Source organism: Struthio camelus, chromosome 2, assembly GCF_040807025.1.
Source record: "Struthio camelus isolate bStrCam1 chromosome 2, bStrCam1.hap1, whole genome shotgun sequence".
NCBI classification, from domain to species: Eukaryota; Metazoa; Chordata; class Aves; order Struthioniformes; family Struthionidae; genus Struthio; species Struthio camelus.
Window position 1 is genome coordinate 163,524,031 of NC_090943.1, and position 22,782 is coordinate 163,546,812.

At 40.5% G+C, this 22,782-nt stretch overlaps 2 long non-coding RNA genes across 7 annotated transcripts in view; one reads left to right on the plus strand and one right to left on the minus strand.

Annotated features, from left to right (window-relative positions):
* The first annotated feature begins 4,015 nt into the window (after window positions 1-4,015).
* LOC104153697 (uncharacterized) lies at window positions 4,016-10,733 on the plus strand. 2 transcript variants are annotated; one of them, XR_696315.2, is made up of 3 exons: window positions 4,016-4,141; window positions 6,400-6,469; window positions 10,643-10,733. It is a non-coding gene; the product is annotated as an uncharacterized lncRNA (long non-coding RNA). The 2 variants fall into 2 exon arrangements; XR_696316.2 differs by lacking the exon at window positions 10,643-10,733 and adding an exon at window positions 7,567-7,671.
* A 1,596-nt stretch (window positions 10,734-12,329) lies between these two features.
* Window positions 12,330-22,782, minus strand: part of LOC104153698 (uncharacterized) — a 72,744-nt gene continuing 62,291 nt past the window's right edge. For 4 of the 5 annotated variants that reach the window (XR_011139334.1, XR_011139332.1, XR_011139336.1 and 1 more), the window contains 2 exons: window positions 22,588-22,744; window positions 14,966-15,596 (listed from right to left, as the gene is read on the minus strand). This is a non-coding gene — a long non-coding RNA (uncharacterized lncRNA). Of the gene's footprint in view, window positions 13,283-14,965; window positions 15,597-22,587; window positions 22,745-22,782 lie in introns of those variants that run through there. The other variant, XR_011139333.1, reaches the window with a different exon arrangement.

A 22,782-nucleotide genomic window follows, 5' to 3' on the forward strand; every position in this document is an offset into this window, starting at 1 on the left:
TCCCTCCACCTGCTGGCAACACTCTGCCTCATGCAGCCCAGGATCCCTTTGGCCTTCTTGGCCACAAGGGCACACTGCTGGCTCATGTTGAACTTGTTGTCCACCAGCACTCCCAGGTCCTTCTTGGTAGAGCTGCTCTCCAGCAGGTCAACCCCCAGCCTGTGCTGGTGCAGGGGGTTATTCCTCCCCAGGGGCAGCACCCTGCACTTGCCTTTGTTGAACTTCAGGAGGTTCCTGTCCGCCCATCTCTCCAGCTTGTCCAGGTCCCTCTGAATGGCAGCACAGTCTTCTGGTGTGTCAGCCAGTCCTCCCAGTTTATATTTACATACATATATATATATGTATATAAAAAATTCAGCATATTGGACAGTGCCTATCATATTATGGGTGCTGTGAGTAGGGGGAGCTAGGTAACAGATGCGAATGAATGATGCTTGTACAAAAAAAGAAATCAAAGGCAGCAGTATTGTAAGCCAGCAGCTAACAAATGAGAAGACATGTTCAGAAATTGAAGTGAAAGCTGATCTGTTAATATGTAGTGGCTGTTCCTGGATATGCTGGACATGAGTGGAAATAAACCAGAAACTCTATTACGAAAGCTGAAATTTCAATTTAATTTAAAATCTCAGGATTACATTTTAGATACTTTTCTCATGAGTACACGGAGAAAGCTAGGAGTGATGCGAAGAGATCGTCTCCTTTTCCTCTCTTTCATGCAGGACATTCTTTTCTTAAATGAATGTCAGGAACTTCATTACAGCTCACCAAAGTGATCACCAGTAGCTGAGAAACCCACCCCATTGCCCTCTGACACTGAGCTGCATACTCATAAGGCTGCCGAACCATTCTTCCAGATGGTTTTGGAGGCTTCTAGTTTTCCTCCTGAGGGCAGGAAGGAAAACTGTCCCATCCCCTCCTCACGACTGCATCAAAATAATTCTGTGCTGGCACTGTATTGTGAGCTCCTTAGTGCTAGAATTTGTCTTCTGTACGTCAAAACTGGCCAAAATCCAAAAATTAGCTGCTTGTAATAACCAAACCCCAGAGCCAGACCAAAATTCTAGCAGCAGTCTCCCTCTATGGAGACTGCACCAAGGCTTTTTATAAGGTGCGGTAGAGACACCTTTAAATATTTCTAAAAGCTCAAATGATAACTGAAACCGAATTAGAAGCTAAAGAAGTGGTTAGGTAGCTTTCCTCATGACATGGCAGGGACTGCTTTTGATTCAGTACTGCACATCAAAATCCTCACTAAATAGAAAAGTTCTCTATACTTTAATCGCAGATCTTTTGTATTCCTTTGAAAGTGCTGGAGCTGCAGTCCATGTACAAGCCCTTCTATTTTCTGTAATACTGTTTTGGTGAAGCCTGTCATATTTTGCTAGCCATCAGCAGCGATGACCACTCTGTGTTCAGCAATTTTCCCATGTAGTGCTCTCCATGCTATTCTGGATTTCCTCCTTTTATAGCCTTTGTCCCTGTTGAGTCAAAGGCAGTGATTCAGACACAATCTCCCCAAAATACATAAGTTCACTGAGCCTCAGAGAGGACTACAAGCCTATTGACCTTTTGAAGCTTTGAGGCAGTATGACAATACTTCCTCCCCGCAGCAGCCTGCACCAAGGAAGGATGTGGTGGAAAAGGGATTTTGTGTACAGAACAGTTTATAAATACGAGGATTCACGTTTGTTGATAAGCAACAAGTTAGAGTGCCAGTGCTATAGTTAATTGAGTTGCTTAGGATAAAACTTCTATTTCTAACCATTGCTCCTATTACAAAAGCTTTTTTTTTTTCCTCTTAATTTTCACTGAACAAGAGGTCAGCACATCCTGCTGACTCATTGTATCAGCAGGAGGCAATAACCCCTGCAAGTGCTTCTGCCAATTCATTGTAGCCTGGAAGGGGGACAGGGCAAGTCCAGGAAGAAGCTCTAGAGACAGCCAAGTTTAGGGTAGAGAGGTTAATTGAGTGCTTCTATTTTGCTGTCATTTTTTCTCTAGTATACACAACGGCATAATGGAAAAGGGATGCACTTGAAGCCAACGTGGCAAGAATGCAATAGAGAAGTAGCCTGTTCTCAGAGCTCTCTTGGACTCTATATCTGTGATACCTTGTCAACTGAGCTTCTGCCTTGATACTCGAATCTTAAACTAGAATTAATTCCTCAGATTTGCTGGTATGTTTGGACCTTAAGCCTGGGTCAGGCTGCCCAGGAAGAAACTGAACATTTGGATGGGGGTTCGGGCTCAGCAATTTGCTGCCTTCAGAACTCTGTAGGCTCCTGAGGTGGCATTTCCACTTAGGATGCGATTTGCTTAGCGGAAATAGCCACCTCAAAAATAATGCTGAATTGCTCAACAACTCTTCTGACCTTATACAACCACGTTCATCCTATATTGTGTGATCTACTGACAGAGAAGTTCTGGCTCCAAGAATTCAGCAGTTTTGTAGCAAATGGGAAACCTACCCAGAGCCTGAGAAGCAAAAGTCATACTGCATAGAGACATGTGTGTGTATGTGTACATATATATACATATATATATTTGTATAGATATATAATGTATATACTTATATTAATTTATACTTTATGTGAATAAGATAAAGGTAAAATTATATGTAGCAGCACAGCAATATATATTCAGTAGATCTGTGTTACACAGATTCCTTTACCAACATATCTTGAAATGAACACAAGGAACACAGCATACTTTAAAAATGAAGAAATGTAATACAGTTAGCAACAAGACAGGCAGGACCAGTGTGTCAGCAGCATGTGCAAGCAAGCAAACCAGCAGCAAAGGGGTGGCTCCCTGAGAGCTTCTGCTCTTGCAGAGATGGAGAGAGAAAGAAATGCAATGGCTACGAAATATGTATTCATTCCATTTCTCACTGCTTCCCTGGTGAGCCTTATGCTCTCAGGATTGAACTCCAGGGAATAGATAGATAGACCATGGGATAGTTTCCAACAGTATCATCCAGAAACGAAGACACTTGGCCAAGGCTGCTTCATTGAGCGTTTTGCCATCAGTAGCGGCAGCAGGAACAGAACCATTAAACATGTATTCTGGAAAACACAGATGACGGTGGACAAGCCAGGTGGAAAGTAATCAGTTCTGACAGGGACATCCACAGCTGCCTTCACAGTTACCAAAAAGTAGGAAACGGACTTCTGTCCTGGTAGTAACCTTGCTCAAAGTCAGGCAGCATGAGCTAGCCTCCAGACTACTAATCTTACTTTCTAATAAAGAAGTAGATGTGAAAAGTCCAGCTATTCTCAGACTGCAGGTGAAGAAACAATATTTTCCTGCCTTTTCTATAGCTTAGCAACAAAGAGACGTGCCTTCCAGTGCTTACAAACAGGCATTGGCTACTCCGGCTCTGAGGCACCGGCTGAACTGAGAGAAGTGGGGTCCTGAGGTCTTTGTGGGGCTTTTTGCTTGTGGAGAGAGGGTTATGTGCATGACCAGGGACTGATCCCCCATTCACACTGTAATTCTTTCTGTTCTTCCCCTCCATAGCACGGAGGATCACATTTTCAGAGCGCTGTGTAATTAGCAGCTCGTGATCGTCCTCATCAAAGTATTTGTTTTGCTTAGACATCACCCTCTGGTCTCTGTTGATTTAAGTTACTGAAAATATCATATGACAGAAAAGAGTTTATGCAGTGTTTATGTTTGGAGCCTGATCAACTGCAGTGATTTCAGAGGGCTTTTGCAGTATCCATTTCAGGGCAGAAATGAGCTCTTTCTATTTCTAAAACTCATTCCCATTAAGTTAACCAGAGTTCAGAGCTCTCAGCTTCCTGCAGGCAGTGCCCCTGCCATCCTGTATTTTTCAGTCTTGACCCCCAGTTCCACAATTTATCATTATCTGTGAACTGGAGGAGAATTGAACAAGTAGTTCTCAGAAATTCCACTTATGAATAAAACATTGAAAGTTATTCTCCTGCACTTAAAATAAAAACAGCAATTTTTGTCCTTTATCTGTGTAAAATTTTTCTATTAATGGCTGGCTTTGTATTTTCTGAAGACTATTTCAGTGCATCTATTATAAATATTTATGTGATAAGAAAAATGTTGGAACTCCTTCAAGGAAATCAGATGAGAATGCATCCACACACTTCAAAAATAAATGCATAAGGTAAGTGTTCAAACTATGCTATTATTAAATTGCTATATACAGTGAGCTTAGTGGTAGATTGTTGCGGTAAGAATGGTTTAATATATTGTTTCATGAATTTCATTTCAAAATTAGGTTCCATCAACACTACAGCAATTTTAAGTGAAAAAGCCTCACTAATCCAGGAGTAACCTCTCAGATTCTTACATAAAACTATCAGCAAGGCACCTTATAGATTACCTGGTTAATTTAAAAGGCTCTCTTTACACTTAGCAAAATATGATCTCCAGAAAGCCCATGATAATCTTGTAATTTAACTTGTTACCTCTAACGACTTTTTGCATAACACATTGCACACAGAAGTTATTGGAACTGCTTAAAGAAACAAAATACAAGACAATTTCCCCCCCAAAAAGCTGAAAAAAATCCTCCTCCCCCCCCTAAAACGGGTATGTGTGGACTGCTCATCTAAAAAATCTTCATTTCATGTAAATTTTTCCTGTGTGAGAGAAAAATGTGTTAGTGCAGAAAACTCACGAGATCAGTCCATAAATCATTCCTTTGAATGATTTTGTCTTCCCTTGACTCTGCATTCAACAATGCAACAAAGACAAATCTGCATTCAAAGAGCCAAAGCCTGCCTTCAGATGTGGGTGTGCATCCCACTTAAATGTCAGGTAGAGTCAGGTGCAGAGGAAGACATCAGAGGAAGGAATTTGGCACTATGGTAAGAGAGAAATGTTGGAGAGAGGAGGGCTGTGGGGGAAAAATTCTGTGGATATTTTTAAGGGGATTGTTTCAAAATCAAATTTCAAACTGGAAAATAGACTGAAAAAAAATCGTTCCATTACTTGCTGCTTAATTGTTACTTAATTTCCTTTTTCTTTTTTTTTTCAGTTCTGATTTTTTTTTTTTCATGATTTGCTTGCTCAAGATTGATTAAAGTGTTCCTTGAAATACAGTTAAAGAAAAGCTAAACCTGCACCTGTGAGGTTAATGGCAGTTTTATTTCAGAAAGCTGATGACCTCTCTCTGCTGCTCTATTTCCTACATTTCTCTGAGATATTTCCTCCTGCTGCCACCTTTGAGTCCCATGGATGTGTCAGTGTCCTGCCACTTACATCTGACCCCGCCTATCTGGGATACAAACAGATCCCAAATGGAACGGGTCCATTCCATTTAGTACAACCTTCAGCACTCAAATCGAGGAAAGTTTAACAGGTTTTTACCAGCTGATATTAACCATCAGAATGACCTAAATAAAAATGAATGTCAGGACAACTAGGATCTTGAATTTGTCTCAGAAAGAACATAAGAAGTTAAAGAGAGCTTGTTGGGATTGGTGTTATCTCTTCCCCTGATGACTTTAGCAAAGATGAGGCCACTGCAGCATCTCCATCCGAGCTACCACGCAAACTCTCTTACTATTTCAGAGAGTCTGTATGTTACTGAGATCTTAATCTTGACAGTCATGAAGCAGAGGTCACTGTGGTGGGATCCAGAGCAGAAAGAAAGAGGATCAACTGCACATTTTAAACAATTTAATCAGCCCTTTGTCATGGCTGCCTATATAATAGGCTCTGCACATTGTCTCTTCAGTGTTTATGGGTATACACAGACTTCATACACTGCAGTTATTTTACTTTCATAATGCCTCTCTTAGAGAGACAATTTTGTCCCCGCTAGCAGACGGGGAGAGCTGATGAATGAGTTGTTTCAAATTCTCTGAAATTGCATGGCAAAAGCAGAACTGGAATGGGGGCGCACGATACGTCAACACCACACCACAGCTCTGTTCGAGGAGACTGCAGTCAGCTTCCTCATGACAAAAAAGATAAGATGGAGTGATATTTTGCGTCTGACCCTTTAACCTGCAAAGAGTCACCGACTGGACCAGTGGACTGAACTGAACAAAGAAATGAAAATGGATGGGCATAAAGTTTCACAGTTTCTTGGGTTTTTCTGGAGCAAGGCAAGATATGAGTATCCGTTACACAGATGAAGACATTGTACGTACTCCCAGAAGCCAGGTCCATATTTTGTCTTTTGCGAAAACAATAGCAAACATATCACCACTAGAAGGTGGCCACATGTGATATGATAATTTTTGGAGCAGAGTGCCTTGCATCTGTCACTATTTTTTTTAATAGAATTCTACCATTGCATTTTTAAAAATTATGCCGTGCTGGCTTTTGGACGTTCAGCATGAACTGGTACCTTATTTCTTTTTTGATTGCTTTATTGCAATTGTGCCATCTCCCTCTTTCTGTCCATTTCAGATGCTGTCTCAACAAAACCCATTTGAATATCTGGAGAGAGTGGACTGTGACCCTGTGAGATATCTTTCTGGTGAGTCTTAGCAGGAGAATCAGCAGATAAGTGAACTGCCAGAGGGTGATTCACAGAAGCTAAGATGGGGTCCCACTTTAAAATAGGTGATGTGCAATAATACTCCAGCATTGCAAAACACTTGAAGGAAGCCTGATTAGGATTTGGGCTTTCTAGCTGCAGAAGAGAAGAAGTGAAAGTAAAAATAGCTTTATTGAAAGATATAGCTGAACCTTGGGAGGCAGAAAAGTGTTAGGAATAAGAATGAATAAGGATTCCTGGTTATCTTTCAACTTCAGCTTAAATTGTCCAAGGAAATTCTGTATCAACTACCTTAGGGTTGAAGCAAGAGAAAGCAGTGTTTCAGGTTCATGGACATTTAGTTTCTATGATCTTATAAGACCACATATTCTTAGGTATACACCACCAGAAGGAACCTCTTCGGTTATTGGAAAGTGTCTTTCCCAGCACAACCCAGAATGGGATCCAGTGCTGGAGTTAAATTATGCTATATCATCTCATTCACAAACAGACTAAGAGCAATCAAGTTTTTTGATCCCCGTTCTTCTAATCTTTATTTCGGTCTGACTTTCTGTATAATACAAACTAAAGAATAACTATAAATAAAATCTCCATCAAGTTATGTTACAGTTTGGCCTTTCTTCTAGGACTTAGAGATATCCAGAATGATGGAGTGCTCACTCCTTTCCTAAGTGAACATTTCCAAAGGTTAATTACCACCACCAACAAAAAAAAGTGTGCCTGATGTCTTCTCTCATTTCATCTCACTTTAGCTTCCAGCCTTAGGATTTTATTTTGCCATTTTTTAGTGCTGGAGATGTGTAGTATCAGAAACCTCTTCTGCTGAGAGGCTAACTACATATGCATAGTGCTCAGGTTACCTCTTAACCATCTCATCCAGTAAATAATGAATTGAATTGCTTGAATTACCTCAAAAGATATTGTTTTCAGATTTGTAACCATTCTTTTACCTTTTATAGTGCTTTGCAAAGGATTTATGCACTTCTCTTTTCTCAGGGCTCTGCTTAAAGGCAAATTGTAGATTTATTTTAATACAGCTATTTGGAGGTGAAATAATTCCCTTTTTCTTTCTGCAGAAATTATGACACTTGCAGAAATGTACCTATTCCACAGAATCTTTTTCATTCCCATTGTCTCGGTTTGCCAAAACGTGTAAACAGAATGCCCTACGTAAGATGACAGCTAAGCGACCACAAGAAGTTGATTTGTTGCAAATGTAAAGTGCTGGAGACGTGCTCCATGTCACAAAACATCTTATCTAGAATACCGTGTGGAAGAATCAAAGAAAAGAAAACAATAACATTACATAAAACAAAGGTAAAGTTTGACCTTCAGACCCATCAAAAAGAAGCTCACCATATTGCTATACAAGAAAATCTGTCATAAGGAATCTAAGTCTACCTATCATGTGCTTGTTTGGAAATATGATTCTTTGGAAAACAAAGCATAAATTCCCTGGGTTACTTTTTGTTTCCAGTCGTGAAAATGAAAATATTCTTTCTCAATGTTTAACAGAGCCTAATGTAAGTGACGTTTGCTGTATTTTGTCATTTCCTCCAAGCTTTATTTGGCAGCGTAGTATTTGAGCTGGCAGATTGCTTCTGCAAAGAGAGGTAGCTCTCCTGACGAATGACAGTCTCACAGCCTTAGTCTGGACTACCAGCACAAGAGCTCTCTCCAGTGGCAACTTTGCTACTTCTTTTGATGTGCACCTCAGATACTACTCAAGAAGCTTTAGGGTTTTTTGGTAAATACAGAAAATATCGTCTATGTTTGTTATAGGTGCTTATGGTGAGATGCTTGAAGTCAAATTCGCTTCACCTGATTTCAAGTGTGCGTAGTGACACTAGTGTAGTCAATGGAACGAATTAGTACTCTTGCGGAAGAGTTCATCTAACCTAGTTTACTTATTCACTGCAGGATAAGTGCTGAGATCTCTCCACTAACTTTAGATTTTTAAACGTGGCCAGGCACCATGACTAGTTACTAGAAATTTCTACCCACATAGCTGTGGGTCATACGTTCCACACGAGTTACCATTTACCTTTTTGTTAGCCTAGAAAGACCAGCCCTGGCAAACTGCCCCATTCTCCTTGAGTGATCCATCACTATAGACATCTCACTTTCTCCTTGCAAGCTGTCTGGTTTGATGAGTCTAGGTCAGAGTCTCACTGAAGTGACTCTTACCGCTGTTTCTTGCCTGAAGCCATGTCTATACGGACACTTTGCAATTGTTGGATTGCCTGCTATCTTTCTTGTCATCCTTGTCTACGCAGGGTGACAGACCCATTAGGGTCTTTTTGGCCTGACTGGGTTACCAAGGACATTTTTCTCAGACTAGAGCTGTGGAAGACAAAATTCTGTTCTTCGCAACTGTTGAAAGTACACAGGTTGGCCAAAACTAGGCAGACACAGAAACTGTACGTTCCTGGTTTCCCCGAGGATAGCCTTTAGGGTTCACAGCTCTTTTTCATCATGCCAAATCTTACCATAGAGTATAATTCTAATATCTGTGCTAGGGGCCTTGGAAGTTTTGGCTTGTTAGGAGCAGAAGAACGGGAATTATATTTGGTTTCTTTGCAGTAACAGAAATTGTTTCCTCCTCCATAAGGGCATTTTTGTTCCCCCTTACTCACCTGAATGAGATGAAAAGCACGTGCAAGACAGGCAAGGCATTTCACTTCATGCCTTTTCTCTGGATGTTAAAATGGCTAGGGAAAAACAAATCCTATAAATAAAACTATTTTTCAGCCAGAGAAGACTGATTGATAAAGGTCACTAAATGCTTCCCTGCTGGAGTGTGAAATCAATGAAAAGTTTAATCTAGTATGATTTGGCAATTTGTCAGGTTTAGAAGAGATGATGTGAGCTGAGGATGTAGAACACAGCAACGAGACGAGAAGAGATGAAATAAACCATGGACTCAGAAACCAGGAGAAAGCACTCCTGGGACTGAAATAAAGAAGGGAGAGGCTGAGCTACTTGTGTTATAGTTCTACCGAAAAATAGCTACTTACATTTTCCTCCATCAGCATACTTCCTTTTGATGTCTTTTGCTAACAGGGGCCTGCCAGAGCAGTTAAGCACCATGCAGTAAAATGGTGGAGAAATAGGTATTTTGGTGCTTGGCTGGTCTCTTCTGACTGGTGAGTAGGCTGGAATTTATGAGCCACAGGGTGTTACCGAGAGCTGCGCAGACTCGAAGATTGTGAGGAGCTCAGACAGATAGGTTTTGAAAATAAGGAAAATCTTTTGTCCTCCAGCAGGACCTAGTCTAGCTGACCTATGAAATCACAGGTTATAAATGAAGTAAAATGATTTCTTTGTTATTTTTGACTCTTCCAAGGATGATATATATCAGAATACTGCTATCCGGATAGTAGCTGGGTAATATGGACCAGAACTGGGCATTGTCTTTGAGGCACGTATCCACCGGTAAATTTGGTGGAAATTGTGAAATCAGCAGGTTCAAAAGGTGTTAAACAACCAGACCAGCCCACACAGGTGCATACACAGAGCAGGACTGCAAAAATCCTGTTTGCTCTTTCTTCATGTTAAAGCTTAGGCAGACGGCAAACAACGGGGTTGCCCTTGAAAACCACTAGTTTGATGGAAGCTTATGACAAAGTTTAATGGAAAAATATACTAAATTATGAAAAAGAAGACTCAGAACTGTAACACTAAGGAAGATTTTACTTAGAGACAAAATTAGTCTTCTCTATTAATTTTTAAGCTCTTTGAGGATCATTTTTAGCCTATTAGTTTCTAAGAAATTAGTCTGTGAAATTCTCAGTCTCTGTATGCGTACATGTTTGTCTATTATCCCCAAATAACTTTTGCACTAGTTAGCCAACTCCAAACAAAACTGACAGAGACACAGAGATCCCAAAGAAGATTAATTTCTTATGACTTTATGGGCATGGGCCACCAGGTTGAAGGCAAACACCGTGTAAGTGTTGTATTGGAGGGAGGTGTTGCATCACTATTATGCCCCAGAGCATTTGCATGGAGGAGGGACGAGACCTTATGAATGCACCAGCCATTAAAAAAGCTTCAAATGGACCTTGAAATAAATCATGCAAGATACCTTTTATAAGGGCTTGTAAGTTCCAGCACACACAGGACTATTTATCTTGTTTTTTGTTTGTATAGAGCACAGGGTAGCCAAGTCCTGGTCAAGGATGGGGTGTTAAATAACCCTAAAGTATTGGATATGAGGACAGAAACTGATCCCAAGACCAAAATGAGTCAAGTCTGGGGTAAATATACTGTTTTCTCTTTACCTAACTATGCCTATTTATTGCACTGTATATTTTAATTACATGTTCATACTCTGCTTAACTCCTTTTTAAATAGTATTACATTTTGTTTACTGTGACTGGAAGGCTCACATCTTATAGGTGATTCATTTACACTTAATATTTTTTATTAATGGTCTAACTTCAACACGATACAGCTAAGCAGGGACCTTGATGAGTTTAGTTTTACATTTAGAAACCTTACATGGAAGCAGGATGAGAACTGATAGTCCGAGGCCTTCTGTGGATCTGCTAATGCATTCTCTACAAAGCTAGCAGAAGGCTTCCCATTATCCTTCACTGGCCTTTGGATCAGGCCCTTGAGGATGGTATACATAACATAAGTCCCAAAGATGGTCAAAATAATAGGTTTTGCCTGTTGTTTTTTTTTTAGAAATTTAGCTAAGATGTAGCTTTTGCCAGCTCCTAAACTAAATGACCAGATAATATAAACTGTTTACATAATTTTTTACTATAAATTGAAAATGTCACAGTAGAGCTGTCCACCCACTTTCTGCCTCATTAATGTAAGAAAAAAAAAAAAAAACCAACACATGCCTTATGACAGCTCATGCATTTTCAATAGCCGCTCTTAAAAAGACAGTTCAACATGCCAGCTCTCTTGGCGTTGCTTCCATATGCATTTCCTATTGTAAGAACAGGAAAACTTTGGTAAACTTGGATATAATACTGTGTGACAGCAATTAACAAATTATGACTTTAAGTAGTATTGCTAACAGTTACTGTTATAGAGTATGTTTACCGAAAGATTTCTAAATTTCTTTTCAGTATCATGTAAGCGGGTATGCTAATTAAGCATAGAGAGATAATTAACGTTTAAGTGTTAGTGTTTGAATATGAAAGAGATGTGAATCTCCTTTTTCACAGAATTCCAGATTTAATTTGTTTATTTAAACTTTTTTGTGGAATTACAGCAAGGCAAATGGCCTTCCACTGGTCTAAGAATGGAGTGACAGTCAACATTTCAGCCCATAACTGAGGGAAACAGTTGAATAAGGAAGCGCTGATTGACAATAAAAATCTGCAAATTCTATTATTTGGGTCATTCCAAGATCTTCACACAAATCCTTCTATATATCTGCTAAGTTAATTCACAGTGCCAGATAAAAGTCATTGTATTTCCCACAAAATGCTTTGTTTTTTATTTTGTCCTGTTTTGTAAAGTATTTGTCCCAAGTATTTGTCTTTATTGGAAATTAGGATACTAGAAAAAATAGTAGCGATATTCTCAGTACTGAGCTATGCAAATCTTACTTGTGTGCAACACTTTTAAAATGCTAAATGCTACACCAGCAGGAACAAAACCTGATTGTGAACTGGGCTTGCATTCAAGAAGACATGATTGCATTTTATATTATCAAAAATGATTTTTCTTTTGGAACTATTGAAAATAATTAGTCTATTTGACTCTGATCATAATTTTACTGAAAAGTAAAGTTAAAGAACATAAGTTACTTAGTATGTAAGAATGGAAACAATGAATAGATAAAGGCTTGATGCTTTTTTTTGTTAGAGAACTTTAATGAAACTCTAATCCGCTTACACTGACAGATACAATAGTTTTCCCTTTCTTATTCTCCAGTCATCTGAAGAGAGATGCTCTATATGGTACCTACTTACTGGATAAGAAAATATCAAAAGTAAGAATCAATCCCTAAAATGATGGGCATTTATTTGACTGCTTTACTCTGTAATTATTGTGCTCCATGAATAAAACAAAGCTTCATTACAGAACTGTTAAAATATGTTCATTTAAATGGCAACAGAACAGAACAACAAATCATTAAGTTCAAAATTAATCTTTTAATGCTATTTAACAACAATAGCTGATGAACCAGAGGCACTCCCAAAGTATGCAACATGATTTGCTCAGTGGACACAGACATTTATCACATCTGACTGTATCACAGCATGGAGAAGTAAACTGTTAAGCCCAGCAATCTGGGCACTTATTAATGCGGAGGCATCTAAACTGAATTTCCCTGGAAGCTCCAGCACGAATCCTGATGCCCCAGGTGAGATTCCTTTCAGTAAAAGTATCTACACTCTTTCAGCCAGAAATATTAAATAAATATTTAAATATTTATTTAATAATTATTTAAATATTTAATATTTAATAAACTGATTATAGTCTTCAGTTATTTTTTTCCTATGACCACAGTCTTCAATTCTATCCCAATAAATTTCTTGATGGATGTGCCATAGTCTGGCCAAGCACTATTCTGTTCTATTGTAAGTAGAGCCAGTTCCCTAGTTGCCATATACTTCCAAGCTGATCTAGGAAGAAAGCTGTCGTCGTAATGAACTCCAGGCCTATAGAGCACATGTGTAAGCTTAGATCCACTTTCTGGTAGTTTTCCTTGGAAGATCAGCCTTCGCAGTCCAGCGACCCGTCCTGCTCCTGAGATCCTAACCCTTCACCACAGCTTCTGGTATGTGCTCCTCCAAAGTGTCAGTGAGGATTTTGGTTGAACTGATTAGGGAAAAATGCAGTGAAAATATAAGACACACTTGAGATACTTGGGAATTTTCTTACCTGCTGTCATTTTTCGCTTAGAAGTATGCCAACCGATCATAGAAATACTAAACAACCCTGAATGTTTTGATACCCTCTGCTTCGTGTTTGATTCCACTGTTAGTGGTGGACCAAGATTTGTCAGTGTCCAGACAAGTCTGAGTCTCTCCTCTCTGTTTTCTCTTGAAAAGTATTAGACATGGTGGTGGTCTGGAACTTCACCTTTACTTCCTCACCTACACTGATACATAATTCTTTAACAGAGGATCTCTCTCTCCATCTCTTTGTGCCTCTCTGCTTTTTGGGCTCTCCGAAAGTATCAGTGCAATATTTTGGTCATGGATCATGTGCACATAGTCTATATCCTAGAAAGATGAGATGATTATTTGGGAAGAAACTCATCTGACCTAGCTTTTTGTACCCAAAGTTTGGGTTTCAAGTCTAAGATGTTTGATTATCTTCCCTCTAGAGTCCACTGAGATGGACAGCCACCAACAGCAGGTGAGGTATTTCATCTTAGGTCTAAAATGAATGAGATGACCCTCCAGAAGTGCTTGGTGTAGTCAAGGTACCTGAGCTGTTCTTCAGCAAGGTGCCAAGCACCTTCTCTAAACCCTTCACCTTCCTTCATGTGAGTAAGACCCATATGCAGCATGTGGGAAGTAACAGAGTTCACCAGCTGACATAGATGTACCCCTAGATTGTGACAAGAACTTCTGAAGTCAGAATAGGTTAAAAAGTTATAGAAACAGAGGGGTAGGATTTGGATCAAAGACACATCCACTTTCCCTCTCTTTTCTAACAAGGGGGAAGTCTACCTGAGATTTGTAACGTCTGTTCATTTTAACATATCTACTCTCTTCTGGATGGGCCTTGGATTGGAAGTCCAAGCTAGGAAAAAATTATATATATACATAGTCTCCTGTTTGGTTGCCCAGATAGAAGGGCAATACAGCTATTTTTCAGTACGGTTGCAGTACAGTTCTATAATCAATGAGGTGAAAACATATGCTACCCATTGCTCTTGTGCAAACTAAATCTTTGATGTTTAATCATTTAGTAACATGGTGGAAATATTATTAGTACTATATCTTAATGATTGGATGTGCTTTTGAGATGGAAAAGTAGATAAGAAGTAAGGTCTGGCTAACTTTATTGCTCTCTATAAAAGGAAAATTGAACCAACCACAACGTGAATGTCTTCACTTCATAACTAAAGGAGAAGGAAAACTTGAGCCCTTATATTTATTTATACTAAAGGTGATATAAATGTAATTAATGCACAGTTTGTGCCTTCTTCCCACAGCTAGAAGTATATAAAAGGGATTTAGTGCAAATGAGAAATAGGAATCCTATAGTTTAGAAAGAGATGACTTAAGAAAGATAATGAGTTCTTTTCTCTCATTGTTTAAAGGATTTTAAAAATCCATAGTGTGTATCGCTAAATTTTCAGTTGTAGCCTAGACTCGAAAAGTGAATCAAAAAGTTATCTGTAGAGTCTTAAAGCAAAATTACATCAATTACATAGCAAGGAGAACTTGATTCTAAACCACAGAAACTTAACTGACTCTAGGTTTTCCAGAACTCCTTATAAGAACTCCCATAAACCAGATTTTTTTTTTTTTTTCCTAAGTATGGCATCATGAAAATTTGTTTTAACTGACTGGCTTTGCTAGAATAGCAGCATTGTGATGGAGGACAGCTAGGTCAAGCCCCAGCCGTTAGCTCATCTATGCCCCTATTTGCATAGGGCCCATACCTGTCACCTGAAGCCACTGGAAACAGGCTGACATGCTTCCGCTAGACACCTTGAACACTTTTAGGAGCTACAGAACAGCTTTATGGTACCTGAAATGCCAAGTGAAAATATTACCGCAATACCAAATGTAAAACTTAGACACCCTGGGGTATAAATGCAGAATGCAGAAAGATGCTGACTCAGAATAAACTTTGCCATATGGATTTGTTACACTTAGTCAAAACCAGGGAGCTGGAGGAGCTGAGTGACCACCTTGCAGGCATGAGTATGAACCCTTTCCTCAGTGTGGATATTTCTTCTCCATTTCAGAGCTGTATGGTGCTTCCTCAGCTGCAGATGATCCCCATATTTACCTAGCTCCAAGGATAAGATGATGTTGTACTTTACTAGCACTTTCCATTTGGAGATTTCAGAGTTCGTCAGAAGCATAAAGGAATTATTCTCGCATTCCTCTGTGAGGCTGAAATTTATTCCTGAGGATTTGCCAGTTGTGAATCAGGCAAGAGCAACAAGCTGGTAGGGAACAGGAGGAGGGAAGAGTTAGTATTTACTGCCAAACAAAACACAGACAGCAGACAAATATTTCTCAGGCCTAAGCAGTCACAAGAAGTCTTGCGTCTCAGACCTTTTATCTTCAGAGACTTCAGAAAACTCTTTCTCTGGAAATAGCTGAAAATATTGGACCTTGGGGTTTATGTCCCAGAATGAACAGCAAAGCAATGCATTTAGGAGACAGTGATATTATACGCTCCTCTCTGTTGTGAAATTTTTCTTATCATTTTTTTTTTTTACTCTGAAGACACTTTCTACCACGTCCCTGGAATAATCTGAATCTGTGTCCACCCCAAATCTAAGTTCACACCCAAAGAGGAGTAGAAGTCGATGAAATATGTATCAAAAGTGTAATCCTACATGCCGCTGCACGTTCCACCTTCCTCAATACCCACACGTGGCCTCACAACCCACTTTCTGGGCTGTGAGGCCCCAGCAGCCTGCCCTTCCTGACATCTGGCTGTACAGCCTGTTGCCTAGGCTGCCTATTTGCTAGACTGGGAAGCTCTCTGTTCACAGCAGCTAAAAAAGAGCTCAATTTCAGTAACCCTGGCAATTGCACTGGGAGAGGCATGGGATGGGAATATTATTCTGCCAACATACATAAGCGCCAAGTGTTAGCCACTGAGAAAGGCCCAAGTTACAGCATCACTCCTTGCCTGAGCACCTTGGATCCTCTCTCCTAACTATGTCCATGTGAGGTTCACATACTAGGTTTCCCTGGGCTGGTGCGACAGAATCATCCACCACATGTGGGCATCCAAACTTGCAACCACTGTAGGTGCTAATACCAAAATTTTACATAATACTTGAAATTCCACTTGAATCCTAATGTCAGAATGAATGCTCTGGAATTACTTAAAAATAAATTAACAGTAATACATCCCTCAAATGTCTAATCTCTTTTCTGTATGAGAGACAGTGCTCAAATTTTTCAAGTTTTTTTTTCCTTTTTTTTTTTTTTTTCAATTAAGGTATTTAAGAATGTATTTCTGACCGACGTATCTATCTGATCCGAAACACTACTGGCTTGAGTGGAGAGCATTCTTTGGACCAGGCCTGCAGAGACACATTTGTTCAAGAATTTATTCTGAGTAATCAGAACGCTGCCTCTAAGAGCAGCTGTTGCATTTGACCATGTACCATGCATCACAGAGATGCTGATGGTGAAACAGACTGACACGTACAGTGCCTCTCATGTTGTTTGCAAAGGCAGATATTCCTCTACAGACCACACCAGTCAGGAAGCCTGAATGGAAAAGCTTCAGCGTCAGCTCTTGGGCTGAAATCACTGCTGCCACTCAAGCAGGCACAGATGGAAAGCAGTAATTAACTTAATTAGCCACACAATTGAGGAATGTTGCTACTGATCCCAGAGAATCTAACTAATCATAAAATATTTTGCGTCCCTGTGGCATAAGAAAATCATTTATGTTCAGATGAGATGGAGTAGCCGAAAGAATATCTAGCATGTGGCACCACAGATTACGGCTCTGGACCACTGTGGGCCAAGTGTTTTCTCCGTCTCTCTCTCCCTCTCTCTCACCGCTAATGCTAGAGTGCTTTGTACCACATTTACTGCTGATTACTCCGTCGCATCCCACAATCCGGACTGCTCTGACCTGTGTTAACACACAGGGATAACAAATGGCTAGTTGATTGGTTGTGCTTTAGAGCAACTGCTGGGCAGAGATCCACCACCATGCTAAGGGGCAGTTTAAGTAAGACTGATGACTATAACACAAAGCGCACAGAAAGCATGTGATAAAGCAAGGAGGTAAGTGTGGGGCCAAGAACAGAGACTATTTTAACTTTGTTTTTACTCAGGCAAACTCACTGAGTTATTTAGAGGTGCAGCTTTTAGCCTATCATCAAATGTCATGTTTCTTTCTTCAGTTGATTTCATATAAAAGATTCACTGTGAGCTTTCGTAATAGAAATATATTCCTTGACAACAGGAAGCAGCCCCCGACTACCACCTGCAACATTCAGATTTCTGTGTTAAAAAAGCTGTCCCTATATAGAAAGTATATTCAGATATATATTTATATTACAGATATACATTTTTGCTGAATTTAACTCTTGCATGGGTAACAGTTCTGCTCAGTAATTTGTAAGGAATTTGCGATGGATGCTGTGGGAATGCAGCCTGTTATTGGCACTTCACTGCAAGAGGACCACCACCTTTGTGCCAGCAAATCTTTGATGCACAGAAAATTCCCCTGCAGTTGGCATCAGGGAGATCTCCCGTTTCTTTTATTGTGGTTACTCGTTCTCCTTCTTCTTACTGGTTTTAGCTGGAGATATTCAAAACCCGTCTGGCTGTGATTCTGGGCAATATGCTCTAGAGGTCCCTGCTTGAGCAGGGAGGTCGGACTAGATGATCTCCAGAGGTCCCTTCCAACCTAAACGATTCTGTGATTCTGTGATTCCTACAAAGTGAATGGTGAGCTGGAGGGCCTGTGGCTTTTGAGGGAAATTCAGAAACAATGGAAAACTGCCTACCCTTGCTGTCAACCTTCAGGCTTCCTAAGGAAGGTGTTACCCCCTTCCTGCCCTTTCTTTGCAAATGGGTGGAGCAGCGCTCTGCATTCTGCACAGGTGGAGGAGAATAATAATCTGTGGGAGATGGAAAAATTCAGTAAAAATGTGTCTAAAACCACTATGCCAAAGCTATTAAAATTACTATAGCCTTCTTCAGGAGAAACATTAACTTTCTCAAACAAAGATGGGCCAGGCTAGCTGCTTGTGCAGCACAGGTGCATCATATTGTGGTTATCCTCATTAACTTCGTTATAAGGACAGAGAAATTAGAGCATGAACTGTACACTCTTGAGGAACCTTAGTCAAGCTGACTTGTTTTATGTGCTGGAGAGAACAGCTGTATATGCAGTAGCCTAGAGCAAATGCTCAGGAGTCTCCCTGAGGTAATATCATCACCCAGGATAGTTTTAATTGTCACAAAAGTGGGTTCTAATATTGGCTCCTACTTTGGAAAACTTTATGTCCTTGTACCAGAGAGGCATGAGGGTGTGCAGGAATCATTTCACAGGGGAGGAGGTTTTGTGTAGGTGGTGCTCTAGCTCATGTCTCAGTTTTCTGCTTAAGGATGCTCATGTCAACAGCTGAGTAGCAGCAATTTTTTGTGAGATTCTGTGGGTAATGGGCAACTTCTTGAGTACTCTTCTCTGCACTGAGCTCTCAGATATTCAGATTCAGATGCTTTCTTTTACCCTGAACACCTATGTAGGTTCAGCTCCCTGGTTTGTAGGTAGAATTGCCATATGTCCTAAGTAATATTACAGCAAAAGTAGAAAGTTGGACATTTTAAGGAAATTTCCCCACCATAAACCCTCAGCATTGTCTTTGTCAATGTGGCTGTTAGTGGTTTGAACACAAGCGTGAGACTGAGAAAACTGGGAATGTTGTTGCTGCCTTTGACACTTGATGTTCTTCGTTGCTTTGACCAAATTAGTCAACCTGTCGGCCTTCGAACAGGCATCTCTAATAGGTTTGTGCCAGCACTAGCCTCTGAATGGCACAGGGATCGGAAAATGAATCTGGAGACAAATAAATGCTGGAGAAACCTTCTTCAAATACTTGCTTGATGTTACTAGAAATTATTTGTTAAAATCTGTACGGGAAACACACAGACACACACAATGGAGAAGATAATTTCAAAAATATAGCAAAAAAATTTGCTCATGAACTGTTTTTTCTGTCCCCATTGAAGTCAGAAGATACGGTGTGTGTTCCTGAATGTTATCTTGCTCAGCACAGAATCAACAGATACGCTATAATGTGCCGCATTTTGGACCTCGGTGATGGATTTGTCTGGCTAAATAAACTTCTATATTCTGATGTGTTTGTTAGCAGAAGTACTCTCACTCCAGCTGTTTCTGTGGAAACAGATGATTTTCATTTGGAATAGCGAACTTTTCTCCAGTCTAATTAATTTTAAATTGTATATAGTAATCTGTTTAGGTGATAGCAGCTGTCCTTGAAATCTGTCCAGGAATCATGTTATTTGACACAAAACACGGAGCCAAAGTCTCAGTTCTTAAACACTCTTTCAGACTAGGCTGTCTCAAAATGGTGAACGTGTTACCCTGGAAATTTGTTTATACTACAGGAAATGTTCAAAAGCTGTGATTGTAAAGATGCACATGGGCAGCTACAACAGCTGTAGCTAATTCACTCTTGTTTTCCAGGGACTAACAAAAGTAGCGATAGCTTAGTGGCGCAAGTAACTGAAAGTGATAAATGTCAGCAGATTTAGCTCTTACATCATAATCCACAGGGGCCAAGTGAGAGGGGGTCTGAAGGCTAGCTGACACCTGGCAGAACCACAGCGCCCTGTGGGATGTCACTATAATTTACTATTAGAATTCATCAATATTTCTGTCTCCTCTAAACATGTTTCCTAGCAGAAAATCTTCAGACAAGTCTTACTGAAATCATTCTTTTTTATATGTTCACTGGTGGCACAGATCATAATATCCTCAAGTTGAATCTAGGTGGACCCATCATTGCTTTAATTTATTCTCATCTCCCATTTCACCCAGGATTAAATTCTATAAATTAAGATTGGCTAAAACTTATCTGTCATTTTTAGTATTGTGCTTTGCTGATGTAAAGTTTAAAAAAGAGATTAACAAATGGAACAAGGATGAATGGTTAGAGGAATAGAGAATTGATCTTAAAAAAGACTGAAGTTGGTTGAAGTTGGTTTGGTTAACCCAGAGAAAAAAAAATCTGAGAAGTATATGCTTGTATTTAGGACTTAACAGGCAGTAACACAAAGTCATAGAACCATGAACTGTCAGTAAATATATCTAAACGGGAAATTAGGATTAGGGAAGGATTCTGATGGTGAGGAAAGCAACGTTCTTGAACAAGTCCCCACATGGAGTCATGGAGACAGGAGCTTGAAATATTTCAGTGGAAGTGATTAAATCAGGAGTCACAGTGTGTGAGTTGTTCAAGGGGAGATTGTTGGACAGGATAAAGATGGATAGGATATTGAAATTAAATTATATTATATCAAGATATGGTATATAGTTTGTTTGGCTCCCCAAAAAGGGGATGAAAGACAGATCATGGCGAGTGTGCTATGCTCTGTTATAGCAGTATTTAATTACTTCACTGCATGCTTCCTGGGGTCTACTGTTGCCTGCAGGGAGTGGGAAGATATATTTTCTTGCTTGATGTCTAACTTGGCTTTTGGGAGATAGAGAAAATTGATTTTCTTCCAAAATATGAGATTAGCTACAGCTGGAAAATGTCCCCTGGGCAGTTTTTGGTGTATCAATGACAGCCAGAAACTTGTAAATGCCCCGCTAGTGGTATCTTACTTATATGTATTTGGGTAAATCGATCAGTCAGATTGAAGCTGGAAAAAACTTTCCTCTAACCAGAGTGACAAGTACCTTGGAATTTTTTGCTTTCCTCATGCCCAGGGCATGACCTCCTTTCTGAGATTCGCTGCCATTTGCAGCTCACAAGCACCATGGCACTGCAGAGACCTGGGATACTGATGATTGTCCCACGCTCTCCTTGTGACACGCTGTTCCTCTTTCTTTTTGACTGACCATGACATTAAATTCACAGGGAGTGAATACTTTCATTTTTCTTTTGCATCCTGGACATAGGTGATAAAAATATAGCAAAACAGAGCACATGACTAATTTTCTGTGTTCAACTACCTTTCTCTCATGAGTTACTGTGAAGCCCATGCCACGCACAGAGAGGAAACACAAAACTGTTGAGATATGTTCAGCATAAAACAGGTACCCCCAGAGTTACAATTTAGGAGGGCTGAGTTCCCACCTTCTCTCCATTAACTATATGGAGAGTGAAAAGTGACTGTTCCTGAAAGGTGAGATCCCTGATCGGATGTGTAAACTGGGCCACTGTCTATCTGTCTTCATTAGTTCCCTATCTGCAAAGTCAGTACAGTAATAAAGTGTCTTCTAGGTATGCAGAGTATAAACTATTCAAGAGAAAACATGTCACTTCCTGTGGGGTTTTGGAGCATGAGGTTTGGTCAGGTGGGACCTCATTGGCATTTTCTCCATAATGATAATCTGGTCCTTCCTGTGAGGTCAGAACGCAGATCTTCTTTATTTCAAAATGCAGAGCATTAATGGGTGGCCAATGGATTCTTTTCCTTTAGCTTTATCACAGAATCACAGAATCACAGAATCGTTTAGGTTGGAGGGGACCTCTGGAGATCATCTAGTCCAACCTCCCTGCTCAAGCAGGGTCACCTAGAGCATATTGCCGAGGATCACATCCAGACGGGTTTTGAAGATCTCCAGCGAAGGAGACTCCACCACCTCTCTGGGCAACCTGCTCCAATGCTCTGTCACCCTCACAGTGAAGAAGTTTTTTCTCAGGTTCAGGTGGAACTTCCTGTGGTTCAGTTTCTGCCCGTTGCCTCTTGTCCTGTTGCTGGGCACCACGGAGAAGAGGCTGGCCTCATCCTCTTGACACTCCCCCTTCACATACTTCCACACATTGATGAGATCGCCTCTCAATCTTCTCTTCTCCAGGCTCAACAGGCCCAGCTCTCGCAGCCTTTCCTCATAGGAGAGAGGCTCCAGGCCTCTAATCATCTTTGGAGCCCTCCGCTGGACTCTCTCCAGGAGTGCCATGTCTCTCTTGTCCTGGGGAGCCCAGAACTGGACACAGCACTCCGGGTGAGGCCTCCCCAGGGCTGAGGAGAGGGGCAGGATCACCTCCCTCCACCTGCTGGCAACACTCTGCCTCATGCACCCCAGGATCCCATTGGCCTTCTTGGCCACAAGGGCACACTGCTGGCTCATGGTCAACCTGTTGTCCACCAGCACTCCCAGGTCCTTCTCGGCAGAGCTACTTTCCAGCAGGTCAGTCCCCAGCCTGTACTGGTGCATGGGATTATTCCTGCCTAGGTGCAGGACCTTGCACTTGCCTTTGTTGAACTTCAGGAGGTTCCTGTCCGCCCACCTCTCCAGCCTGTCCAGGTCCCTCTGAATGGCAGCACAGTCTTCTGGTGTGTTATGGCACACATATTTTCCCTGTAGGCTAGTAAGAAGGTTGGTCTTCCTAGGCTCTAATGATCCTTGACACTTAAAAATAAAGAAATTTAACAGCATATTTTACAGTG